General features: G+C 39.7%; 1 non-coding gene across 1 annotated transcript; it reads left to right on the forward strand.

The window, feature by feature from the left end:
- Positions 1-9061: 9061 nt before the first annotated feature.
- On the forward strand, positions 9062-9133 carry TRNAS-GGA (transfer RNA serine (anticodon GGA)). Its single transcript has one exon. It is a non-coding gene; the product is annotated as a tRNA-Ser (tRNA).
- Positions 9134-11720: the final 2587 nt, after the last annotated feature.

Consider the following 11720-nt stretch of genomic DNA (forward strand, 5'->3'; position numbering starts at 1 on the left):
TGAAACTCCAGTACTTTGGCCACCTCATGCGAAGAGTTGACTCATTGGAAAAGACTCTGATGCTGGGAGGGATGGGGGCAGGAGGAGAAGGGGACGACCGAGGATGAGATGGTTGGATGGCATTACAGACTTGATGGACGTGAGTCTGAGTGAACTCCAGGAGATGGTGATGGACAGGGAGGCCTGGCATGCTGCAATTCATGGGATCGCAAAAGTCGGACACGACTGAGCAACTGAACTGAACTGAACTGAACTGAACTGAACTGAACTGAACTGAACTGAACTGAGGCCTCTGGAGGCTTTAGAGGTAAATGCATTCCTTAGCTAGTGGTCTCTTCCTCCCTCATCTAAGCCAGCAGTATAGCATCTTCAAATTTCTTTTCTCTCTGACCTCTGCTTCCATTATTTTCTTCTTTGACCCTGATTCTGTCATCACACTGCCATCTTTGTCTTCTCTGATCCTCTTCCTTTTCTCCCATAAGGAACTTTGTATTACATTGAACCCACACAGACAACTGAGGACAATTTGCTCATCTCAACATCATTTTTTTTCTTTAAAAAATTTATTTTAATTGGAGGCTAATTACTTTATGATATTGTAGTGGTTTTTGCCAGACATTCACATGAATCGGCCATGTGTATACATGTATTCCCCATCCTGAACCCCCCTCCCACCTCCCTCCCCATCCCATCCCTCAGGGTCATCCCAGTGCACCAGCCTTGAGCATGAGGTGGCCAAAGTACTGGAGTTTCAGCTTTAGCATCATTCCTTCCAAAGAAATCCCAGGGTTGATCTCCTTCAGAATAGACTGATTGGATCTCCTTGCAGTCCAAGGGACTCTCAAGAGTCTTCTCCAACACCACAGTTCAAAAGCATCGATTCTTCAGCGCTCAGCCTTCTTCACAGTCCAACTCTCACATGCATACATGACCACTGGAAAATCCATAGCCTTGACTAGACGGACCTTAGTCGGCAAAGTAATGTCTCTGCTTTTGAATATACTATCTAGGTTGGTCATAACTTTTCTTCCAAGGAGTAAGCGTTTTTTAATTTCATAGCTGCAGTCACCATCTGCAGTGATTTGGGAGCCCAAAAAAATAAAGTCTGACACTGTTTCCACTGTTTCCCCATCTATTTCCCATGAAGTGATGCGACCAGATGCCATGATCTTTGTTTTCTGAATATTGAGCTTTAAGCCAACTTTTTCACTCTCCTCTTTCACTTTCATCAAGAGGCTTTTTAGCTCCTCTTCCCTTTCTGCCATAAGGATGGTGTCATCTGCATATCTGAGGTTATTGATATTTCTCCCTGCAATCTGGATTCCAGCTTGTGTTTCTTCCAGTCCAGCGTTTCTCATGATGTACTCTGCATAGAAGTTAAATAAGCAGGGTGACAATATACAGCCTTGACATACTCCTTTTCCTATTTGGAGCCAGTCTGTTGCTCCATGTCCAGTTCTAACTGTTGCTTCCTGACCTGCATACAGATTTCTCAAGAGGCAGGTCAGGTGGTCTGTTATTCCCATCTCTTTCAGAATTTTCCACAGTTTATTGTGATCCACACAGTCAAAGGCTTTGGCATAGTCAATAAAGCAGAAATAGATGTTTTTCTGGAACTCTCTTGCTTTTTCCATGATCCAGCAGATGTTGGCAATTTGATCTCTGGTTCCTCTGCCTTTTCTAAAACCAGCTTGAACATCAGGAAGTTCTCGGTTCACATATCGCTGAAGCCTGGCTTGGAGAATTTTGAGCATTACTTTACTAGCATGTGAGATGAGTGCAATTGTGCGGTAGTTTGAGCATTCTTTTGCATTTCCCCAGTACCACTTGTTAAAGAGATTGTCTTTTCTCCATTCTATATTCTTGCCTCCTTTGTCAAAGATAAGATGCCCATAGGTGCGTGGATTTATCTCTGGGCTTTCTATTTTGTTCCATTGATCTATTTTTCTGTCTTTGTGCCAGTACCATAGTGTCTTGATGACTGTAGCTTTGTAGTATAGCCTGAAGTCAGGCAGGTTGATTCCTCCAGTTGCATTCTTCTTTCTCAGGATTGCTTTGGCTATTTGAGGTTTTTTGTATTTCCATACAAATTGTGAAATTATTTGTTCTAGTTCTGTGAAAAATACCATTGGTAGCTTGATAGGGATTGCATTGAAGCTATAGATGGCTTTGGGTAATATACTCATTTTCACTATATTGATTCTTCCGATCCATGAACATGGTATATTTCTCCATCTATTTGTGTCCTCTTTGATTTCTTTCATCAGTATTTTATAGTTTTCTATATATAGGTCTTTTGTTTCATTAGGCAGATATATTCCTAAGTGTTTAATTCTTTTCGTTGCAATGGTGAATGGAATTGTTTCCTTAATTTCTCTTTCTGTTTTCTCATTGTTAGGGTATAGGAATGCAAGGGATTTCTGTGTGTTGATTTTACATCCTGCAACTTTACTATATTCATTGATTAGCTCTAGTAATTTTCTGGTGAAGCCTTTAGGGTTTTCTATGTAGAGGATCATGTCATCTGCAAACAGTGAGAGTTTTACTTCTTCTTTTCCAATCTGGATTCCTTTCATCTCTTTTTCTGCTCTGATTGCTGTGGCCAAAACTTCCAAAACTATGTTGAATAGTAGTGATGAGAGTGGGCACCCTTGTCTTGTTCCTGACTCTAGGGGAAATGCTTTCAATTTTTCACCATTGAGGATAATGTTTGCTGTGGGGTGTCATATATAGCATGTATTATGTTGAGGTATATTTCTTCTAGTCCTACTTTCTGGAGGGTTTTTACCATAAATGGATGTTGAATTTTGTCAAAGGTTTTCTCTGCATCTATTGAGATAATCATATGTTTTTTATCTTTCAATTTGTTAATGTGGTGTATCACATTGATTGATTTGCAAATGTTGAAGAATCCTTGCATCCTTGGAATAAAGCCCTTTTGGTCATGATGTGTCATGATCTTTTTAATGTGTTGTTGGATTCTGTTTGCTAGAATTTTGTTAAGGATTTTTGCATCTATGTTCATCAGTGATAATGGCCTGTAATTTTCTTTTTTCGTGGCATCTTTGTCAGATTTTGGTATTAGGGTGATGGTGGCCTCATAGAATGAGTTTGGGAGTTTACCTTCCTCTGCAATTTTCTGGAAGAGTTTGAGTAGGATAGGTATTAGCTCTTCTCGAAATTTTTGCTAGAATTCAGCTGTGAAGCCATCTGGTCCTGGACTTTTGCTTGTTGGAAGATTTTTTATTATACTTTTGTTTTCCATGTTTGTGATGGGTCTGTTAAGGTTTTTTATTTCTTCCTGGTTCAGTTTTGGAAAGTCATACTTTTCTATGAATTTGGCCATTTCTTCCAAGTTGTGCATTTTATTGGCATATAGTTGCTGATAAGTAGTCACTTATGATCCTTTGTATTTCTGTGTTGTGTGCTGTGATTTCTTCATTTTTATTTCTAATTTTGTTGATTTCATTCTTGTTCCTTTTTTTCCTGATTAGTCTGCCTAATGGTTTGTCTATTTTATTTATCTTCTCAAAGAACCAGATTTAGCTTTGTTGATTTTTGCTATGGTCTCCTTTGTGTGTTTTTTCATTTACTTCTGCCTTACTTTTTATGATTTCATTCCTTCTACTAACCCTGGGGTTCTTCATTTCTTCTTTTTCTAGTTGCTTTAGGGGAAGGTTAGGTTATTTATATAATTTTTCTCTTATTTCTTGAGGTAAGATTGTATTGCTATGAATCTTCCCCTTAGCACTTCTTTTACTGAATCCCACAGGTTTTGGTTTTTTGTGTTTTCATTTTCCTTCGTTTCTATGCATATTTTGATTTCTTTTTTGATTTCTTCTGTGATTTGTTGGTTATTCAGCAGCGTGTTGTTCAGCCTCCATATGTTTGTGTTTTAAATGTTTTTTCCTGTAGTTGACATCTAATCTTACCACACTGTGATCAGAAAAGATGCTTGGAATGATTTCAATTTTTTAAAATTCACTAAGGCTAGATTTAGCCCCAGGATGTGATCTATCCTGGAGAAGTTTCCGGGTACACTTGAGAAAAAGGTGAAATTCATTGTTTTGGGGTGAAATATCCGATAGATATCAACTAGGTCTAACTGGTCCAAAGTATCATTTAAAGTTTGTGTTTCCTTGTTAATTTTCTGCTTAGTTGATCTATCCATAGGTGTGAGTGGGGTATTAAAGTCTTCCACTATTATGTTATTGTTAATTTCCCTTTTCATACTTATTAGCATTTGCCTTACATATTGCAGTGCTCCTATGTTGGGTGCATATATATTTATAATTGCTATATCTTCTTTTTGGATTGATCCTTTGATCATTATGTAATTTCCTTCTTTGTCTCTTTTCAGGGCCTTTATTTCAAAGTCTATTTTATCGTATATGAGTATTGCTACTCCTGCTTTCTTTTGATCTCTATTTGTGTGGAATATCTTTTTCCAGCCCTTCATTTTCAGTCTGTATGTGTCCCTTGTTTTTAGGTGGGTCTCTTGTAGACAACATATATAGGGGTCTTGTTTTTGTATCCAATCAGCCAGTCTTTGTCTTTTGGTTGGAACATTCAACCCATTTACATTTAAGGTAATTATTGATAAGTATGATCCTGTTGCCATTTACTTTGTTGTTTTGGGTTTGAGTTTATAAACCTTTTCTGTGTTTTCTGTCTAGAGAAGCTCCTTTAGCATTTGTTGAAGAGCTGATTTTGTGGTGGTGAATTCTCTCAGTTTTTGCTTGCCTGTAATGTTTTTGATTTCTCCTTCATATTTGAATGAGATCCTTGCTGGGTAGCATAATCTGTGTTGTAGGTTTTTCTCTTTCATCATTTTAAGTATGTCCTGCCATTCCCTTCTGGCCTGAAGAGTTTCTATTGAAAGATCAGCTATTATCCTTATGGGAATCCCCTTGTGTGTTATTTGTTGTTTTTCCTTTGCTGCTTTTAATATTTGTTCTTTGTGTTTAATCTTGATTATTTTGATTAATATGTGTCTTGGAGTGTTTCACCTTGGGTTTACCTTTTTTGGGACTCTCTGGGTTTCTTGGACTTGGGTGGCAATTTCCTTCCCCGTTTTAGGGAAGTTTTCAACTATTATCTCCTCAAGTATTTTCTCATGGCCTTTCTTTTTGTCTTCTTCTTCTGGGACTCCTATGATTCGAATGTTGGGGCATTTGACATTGTCCCAGAGGTCTCTGAGGTTGTCTTCATTTCTTTTAATTCTTTTTTCTTTTTTCCACTCTGCTTCATTTATTTCCACCATTCTATCTTCCACCTCACTTATCCTATCTTCTGCCTCAGTTATTCTACAGTTGGTTTCCTCCAGAGTGTTTTTGATCTCAGTTATTGCATTATTCATTATTGACTGATTCTTTTTTATTTCTTCTAGGTCCTTGCTAAACATTTCTTGCATCTTCTCAAACCTTGACTACAGACTATTTATCTGTAACTCCATTTGTTTTCAAGGTTTTGGGTCACTTTTACTATCATTATTCTGATTTCTTTTTGAGGTAGACTCCCTATCTCCTCCTCTTTTGTTTGGCTTGGTGGGCATTTGTCATGTTCCTTTACCTGATGAATATTTCTCTGCCTTTTGATCTTGTTTAGATTGCTGTGTTTGGGGTGGCCTTTTTGTATGCTGGCAGTTTGTGGTTCCCCTTTATTGTGGAGTTTCCTCCCTGTGGGTGGGGTTGGATGAGTGGCTTGCCAAGGTTACCTGGTTAGGGAAGCTTGTGTCAGCGTTCTGATGGGTGGAGCTGGATTTCCTCTGTATGGAGTGCAATAAAGTGTCCGGTAGTGAATTTTGAGGTGTCTGTGGGTTTGGTGTGACTTTTGGTAGCCTGTATTTTAATGCTCAGGGTTATGTTCCAATTAGCTTTGTGTGTCTTGCTCCGAAACCTGTTGGCTCTTGGGTGGAGCTTGGTTTCAGTGTAGGTATGGAGGCTTTTTGAATGAGCTCTTGTTGATTAATTTCCCTGGAGTCAAAAGTTTTCTGGTGTTCACAAGTTTTGGATTTGAGCCTCCTGCCTCTGGCTTTCAGTCTTATTTTTACAGTAGCCTTGAGACTTCTCCATCCATACAGCACCAATGATAAAACATCTAGGTTAATGGTGAAAAGATTCTCCACAGTGAGGGACACCCAGAGAGGTTCACAGAGTTACATGGAGAAAAGAAGAGGGAAGAAGGAGATAGAGGTGAACAGGAGGAGAAGAGGGGGAATCAAAAGGGGAGAGAGCAATCTAGCCAGTAATCAATTCCCTATGTACTCTCCACAGTCTGGACCCCTCAGAGAGGTTCATGGAGTTACATAGGGAAGAGAAGAGGGAGGAAGGAGATAGAGGTGACCAGGAGGAGAAGATGGGAGGTCAAAAGGAGAGAGGCAAATCTAGCCAGCAATCAGTTCCCTAAGTGTTCTCCACAGCCTGGAGCATTCCCCAAAATTCACAAAGTTGGGTAGAGAAGAAAAGGGAGAGGAAGGAGATAGAGGTGACCTGGAGGAGAAAAACGAGAGTCAAAAAGGGGAAACAGCAATCAAGCCAGTAATCACACTCCTAAGTAAAAATGGGTACTGAAGACTGGATTCTTAAAGGTACAAAATTGATAACAAAAATCAAAAACAAAGATGAAAAATCTAGAGGACAAGTTAGACTCTCGAAAATACAATTTAAAAAAAACACAAAAATTATAAAATATATATATATACGAAATTTGCTTTAAAAATAAGGTCTTTTTTTCAAGGTAATAGTAGGTTGTAAAAATGAAAATTAAAGGAGTAATAAGGAACTTAAAAAAATGTTAATAGTAAAATATATCTAGGAATTTCTCTGAAGCCGTTGAGGGCAGTGTGGGGTCAGTTCAGTTTCAGATAGTTCCTTGTTCCAGCTTATACTTCTTCTCAAGGTCTATAGGCCCCTTCCAGTGTAGTCAGTGCTAACTACAGGGTTTTAATCTGTTGCACCTGTCACTTCCAGAACAGTTCCCTCTTCTTTGTTTATTTTGGCTTCCTCTGTTTGCAAGTCTCTTCAATGTCTAATTTCCACCCTAACACAAGGGGCGAAGGTGATCACTTATTTAGGCTAACTTGTTCAGTTGTGCTGTGGTGGAGGGGGGTGGGGAGGAACACTGCAAACAAATAGCACTGGCGTGTGTGGGGAGTGCTTGCAGTGTCTGGGCCACACTGGGTTTGCCCCTGCTCACTGCGTGTGTGCTTTCCCCGGCTATACTGCTCAGGCTCCAGGTTGCTCTGCAGGGGAACTGTCTAAAGCAGGCTCTGGGTTGCATGCACTTCCCAGGTCTAAGCCACTCAGGTTCAGTTTCTCGAGTACTCCACAAAGACACAGACTTGGTTGGGCCTGCATTTTGTGCCCTTCCCAGGTCCAAGCAGCTCAGGTGACCAGATGCTTGGCGAGCATACTCTCCCAGCTGGGCGGTGCATCTTATCACCTCCCCAGTCCCAGCCGCTTGGTTTCCTGGGTGCACCACAAGAGCGTCATCTCAGGTGTGCCGTGTGTCTCCTCTGGGGAGCTGATCTCTGACTGCGACCCTTCTGGTGGATGCCAACCATCCAGGATCCCAGGAAGACTTCATTAGTAATTGGGAGCCTGCTCACAGTTTGGTGGAGGAGGCCATCTCTGCGGCTGAGATTGCCCTTGCCTTCTGGCTCTGGCTGTAGCTGTCTGCCTCTCTGCCTCCGGCGAGGGGAGGGGCCTGTCCACAGCTGGCTAGCTCTCCTCTGGTATTCGCTCAGTCCTTTGTTCTGTGAGCGGGCCAGGCTGTGCCTCAGAGCTTTTTGTGGGAAAGTTTTTTTTTTTTTTCCTTCTCTCTTTCTCTCTCTTTTTTTTTCGTCTCTGGTTATTCCCACAGTTTGGATTGCTGTCTCACGTTAGCTCCCTCAGGTTGTTCTCAGGGCATTCAGGCCTGTTCCCCACCCTATGCATGCAGCCCGTGCCTCCCTGTTCAGCCCTCCCTTGCTGCTGGTGGATGTGAGCTTCTGGGCTGCCTCTCCATTGGGAGTCGCGGCTAGGTGTGTAATCTATGGGTTCTTTTATTCTCCTCCCAGTTATGTTGCCCTCCAAGATTCCAAAACTCCCCACAGACCCACCGGTGAGAGGGTTTCCTGGTGTTTGGAAATTTCTCCTCCTTCATGACTCCCTCCCCAGGATGGGTCTCCATCCTTAACTCCTTTGTCTCTCTTTTTATCTTTTATATTTTGCCCTACCTCCTTTTGAAGAGAATGGGCTGCCTTTCTGGGTGCCTGGTATCCTTTGCCAGCATTCAGAAGTTGTTTTGTGGAATTTGCTCAGTGTTCAAATGATCTTTTGATGAATTTGTGGGGGAGAAAGTGGTCTCCCCATTCTATTCCTCCACCATCTTAGGATCTCAACATCTTTAAAACTTGTTTTCTTTTAGTTACCATTTTTGTGTGTGTGTGTAGTGACAACAATTTAGGTCTACTCTCTCAGCAAATTTCAAGTATTCAATCAAGTATTATTAAATATAGGGCTTCCCAGTTGGCTCGGTGGTAAAGAATTTGCCTGTCAATGTGGGAGATTCTGATTTGATCTCTGCGTTGGGAAGGTCCCCTGGAGAAGGAAAAGGGAACCCACTCCACTGTTCTTGCCTGGGAAATCCCACAGACAGAGGAGCCTGATGAGCTACAGCCCATGGGGTCACAAAAGAGTCAGATGTGACTTAGTGACTAAAAGAATAATTATTAAATATCATCATTGTCACCATATTGTATGCTAGATCTCCAGAAATTACTCATCTTATAACTGAATGTTTGTAATCTTTGACCAGCATCTCCCCATCTCCCCACCCCCCAATCCCTGGAAATAAGTGTTCTACTGTCTGATTCTGTGTGTTCTATGGTTTTAGAGTCCACATATAAGTGGTCATGCAGTATTTGTTTTTCTGTCTCTGGCTTATTTCATTTAAGATATTTTATAATATCCTCCAAGTCACCAATGTTGTAACAAGGGCAAGATTTTCTTCTTTTATAAGGCTAAATAACACACAATTTATATGTATGTATTTACATATGTATACCCACATATGGGCTTCCCTGGTGGCTCAGAGGTTAAAGCGTCTGCCTGGAATGCAGGAGACCCGGGTTCGATCCCTGGGTTGGGAAGATCCCCTGGAGAAGGAAATGGCAACCCACTCCAGTACTCTTGCCTGGAGAATCCCATGGAGGGAGGAGCCTGGTAGGCTACAGTCCATGGGGTCACAAAGAGTCGGACACGACTGAGTGACTTCACTTTCACTTTCACCCACATATATATCACATTTGATAAATAATGCTACAATGAACATATGAGTGTAGATGTCTCATTGAAATAATGATTTCATTTTTTTTCGTATATTTTGTATGTATACTCAGTAGTGGGATTGTTGGGTCATAAAGTAATTCAACTTTTAGTTTGTTGAGAAGCTTCCATATTATTTTCCATAATGGATGCATCAATTTACATTTCCATGAACAGTATATAATGGTTTGCTTTTCCCTACACACTCACCAACACTTGTTCTCTCTTGTGTTTTTGGTAATAGTCATTCATACATGTGTGAGGTGTTATCTCACTGTGGTTTTGATTTTCATTACCCTGATGATTAGCTACGTAGAACAGCTTTTCATATACCTGTTGGCCATTTATGTCTTCATTGGAAAAATGTCTATTCAGGTCCTTTGTCCATTCAAAAAATTAGGTTATTATTTTGCTATTGAATTATATGGGTTTTTTATATGTATATTTTGGATATTGACTTCTTATCAGATAGATAGCTTGCTCCCATTTCAAAGCTTGCTTTATCATTTTGTTGATTGTTTCTTTTCTGTTCAGAGCCTTTTAGTTTGATGTGGTTCAACCTGTTTAACTTTTATTGCCTGTGCTTTTGGTGTCATATTCTTGAAATCATTGCCAAGATGAATGCCAAGGAGCTTTTCCCCTATATTTTTTTAAGGAGTTTTATGGTTTTGGGTCTTAAGTTTAAGTCTTTAACCCATTTTGAGTTAACTTTTGTGAGTGGTGTAAGATAGGTGTCTAGTTTCTTTCTTGTGCATATAGATATATAGTCTTCCCAACACCATTTATTGGAGAGACTAGAAACAGTGTCAGATTTAATTTTCTTGGGCTCCAAAATTACTGCAGACTTGAGCCATGAAATTAAAAGATACTTGCTCCCTGGAAGGAAAGCTATGACAAATTTAGACTGTGTATTAAAAAGCAGAGACATTTCTTTGCTGACAAAACTCATCTAGTATTTTCCATTAGTCATGTATGCATGTGAGAGTTGGACCATAAAGAAGGCTGAGCACTGAAAAATTGATGCTTTTGAACTGTAGTGCTGGAGAAGACTCTTGAGAGTCCCTTAGACTGAAGGTGGATCAAGCTAGTCGATCCTGAAGGTAATCAACCTTGAATATACTTTGGAAGGATTGTTGCTGAAGCTGAAGGTCCAATACTTTGGCCATCTGATGAGAAGAGCTGACTCATTGGAAAAGACCCTGATGTTGGCAAAGATTGAGGGCAAGAGGAGAAGAGGGCGACAGAGGATGAGAGAGCTGGATGGCCTCACTGACACTATGGAGATGAGTTTGAGCAAACTCAGGGAGATAGTGAAGGACAGGAAAGCCTGGCGTGCTGCAGTTCATGGAGTTGCAAAGAGTTAGACATAACTTAGTGACTGAACAACAACAACCTTTTCTCTATTGTGTATTCTTGACTTTCTTGTCAAAGATTAGTTGATAGTGTACCTTTGGTTTATTTCTGGGCTCTGTTTAGTTTCACTGAACTATGTATCTGTTTTATGTCAATATCATTCTGTTTTTATTATTAACATTGGATGGTCCTTGAGGATATGGTTTTGTAATATAGTTTGGAAGCAGGGAGTGTGATTCCTCCAGATTTGTTATTTACTAATATTGCTTTTACTATTTGGGGTGTTTTTCTGGTTCTGCACAAATTTTAGAATTGTTTTTCTTATTTCTATGAAAAAATGCCACTTTCATTTGATAGGGATTGCATTCAGTTTGTAGATTGCTTTGGACAGTATGGACATTTTAATATTATTTATCCAATCTATGAGCATGAAACACCTTTCCACTTATGTCATCCTTCGATTACTTTCATCAGACTGTTAGAGTTTTCAATGTATAGAGCTATCATCTCCCTTGTTAGGTTTATTCCTACATATGGATTCCTTTTGATACTGCTGTAAATGTGCCTTTTACTATTTCTTTCTGAGGTGGTTCATTGATAATGTATAGAAATTCAACTAATTTCTGTGTGTTGGTTTTGTTTTCTACAACTTTACTGAATTTGTTTATTGTTCTAACAATTTTTTGGTGGTGTCCTTAGGGTTTTTTGTATAAAGTACTATATCATCTTCAAGTGACAGTTTTACTATTTCCCTTCTGATTTGGATACTTTTTTTTTTAAATTTTTCTGGTCTAATTTCTCTGGCTAGGACATCAGTATAAAGTTGAATAGAAATTGAAAAGTGGGCACCTTTATCTTGTCTTTTTGTTTGTTTCTTTTAAATTTATTTTTAGTTGAAGGATAATTGCTTTACAGAATTTTGTTGTTTTCTGTCAAACATCAACATGAATCAGCCATATATATGCATATGTCCCCTCACTCTTGAACCTCCCTTCCAATCCCACCCCTCTAGGTTGATACAGAGCCCCTGTTTGAGTTCTCTGAGTCATACAGCAAGTT

Source organism: Capricornis sumatraensis, chromosome X, assembly GCF_032405125.1.
Source record: "Capricornis sumatraensis isolate serow.1 chromosome X, serow.2, whole genome shotgun sequence".
In the NCBI taxonomy this organism is placed as follows: Eukaryota; Metazoa; Chordata; class Mammalia; order Artiodactyla; family Bovidae; genus Capricornis; species Capricornis sumatraensis.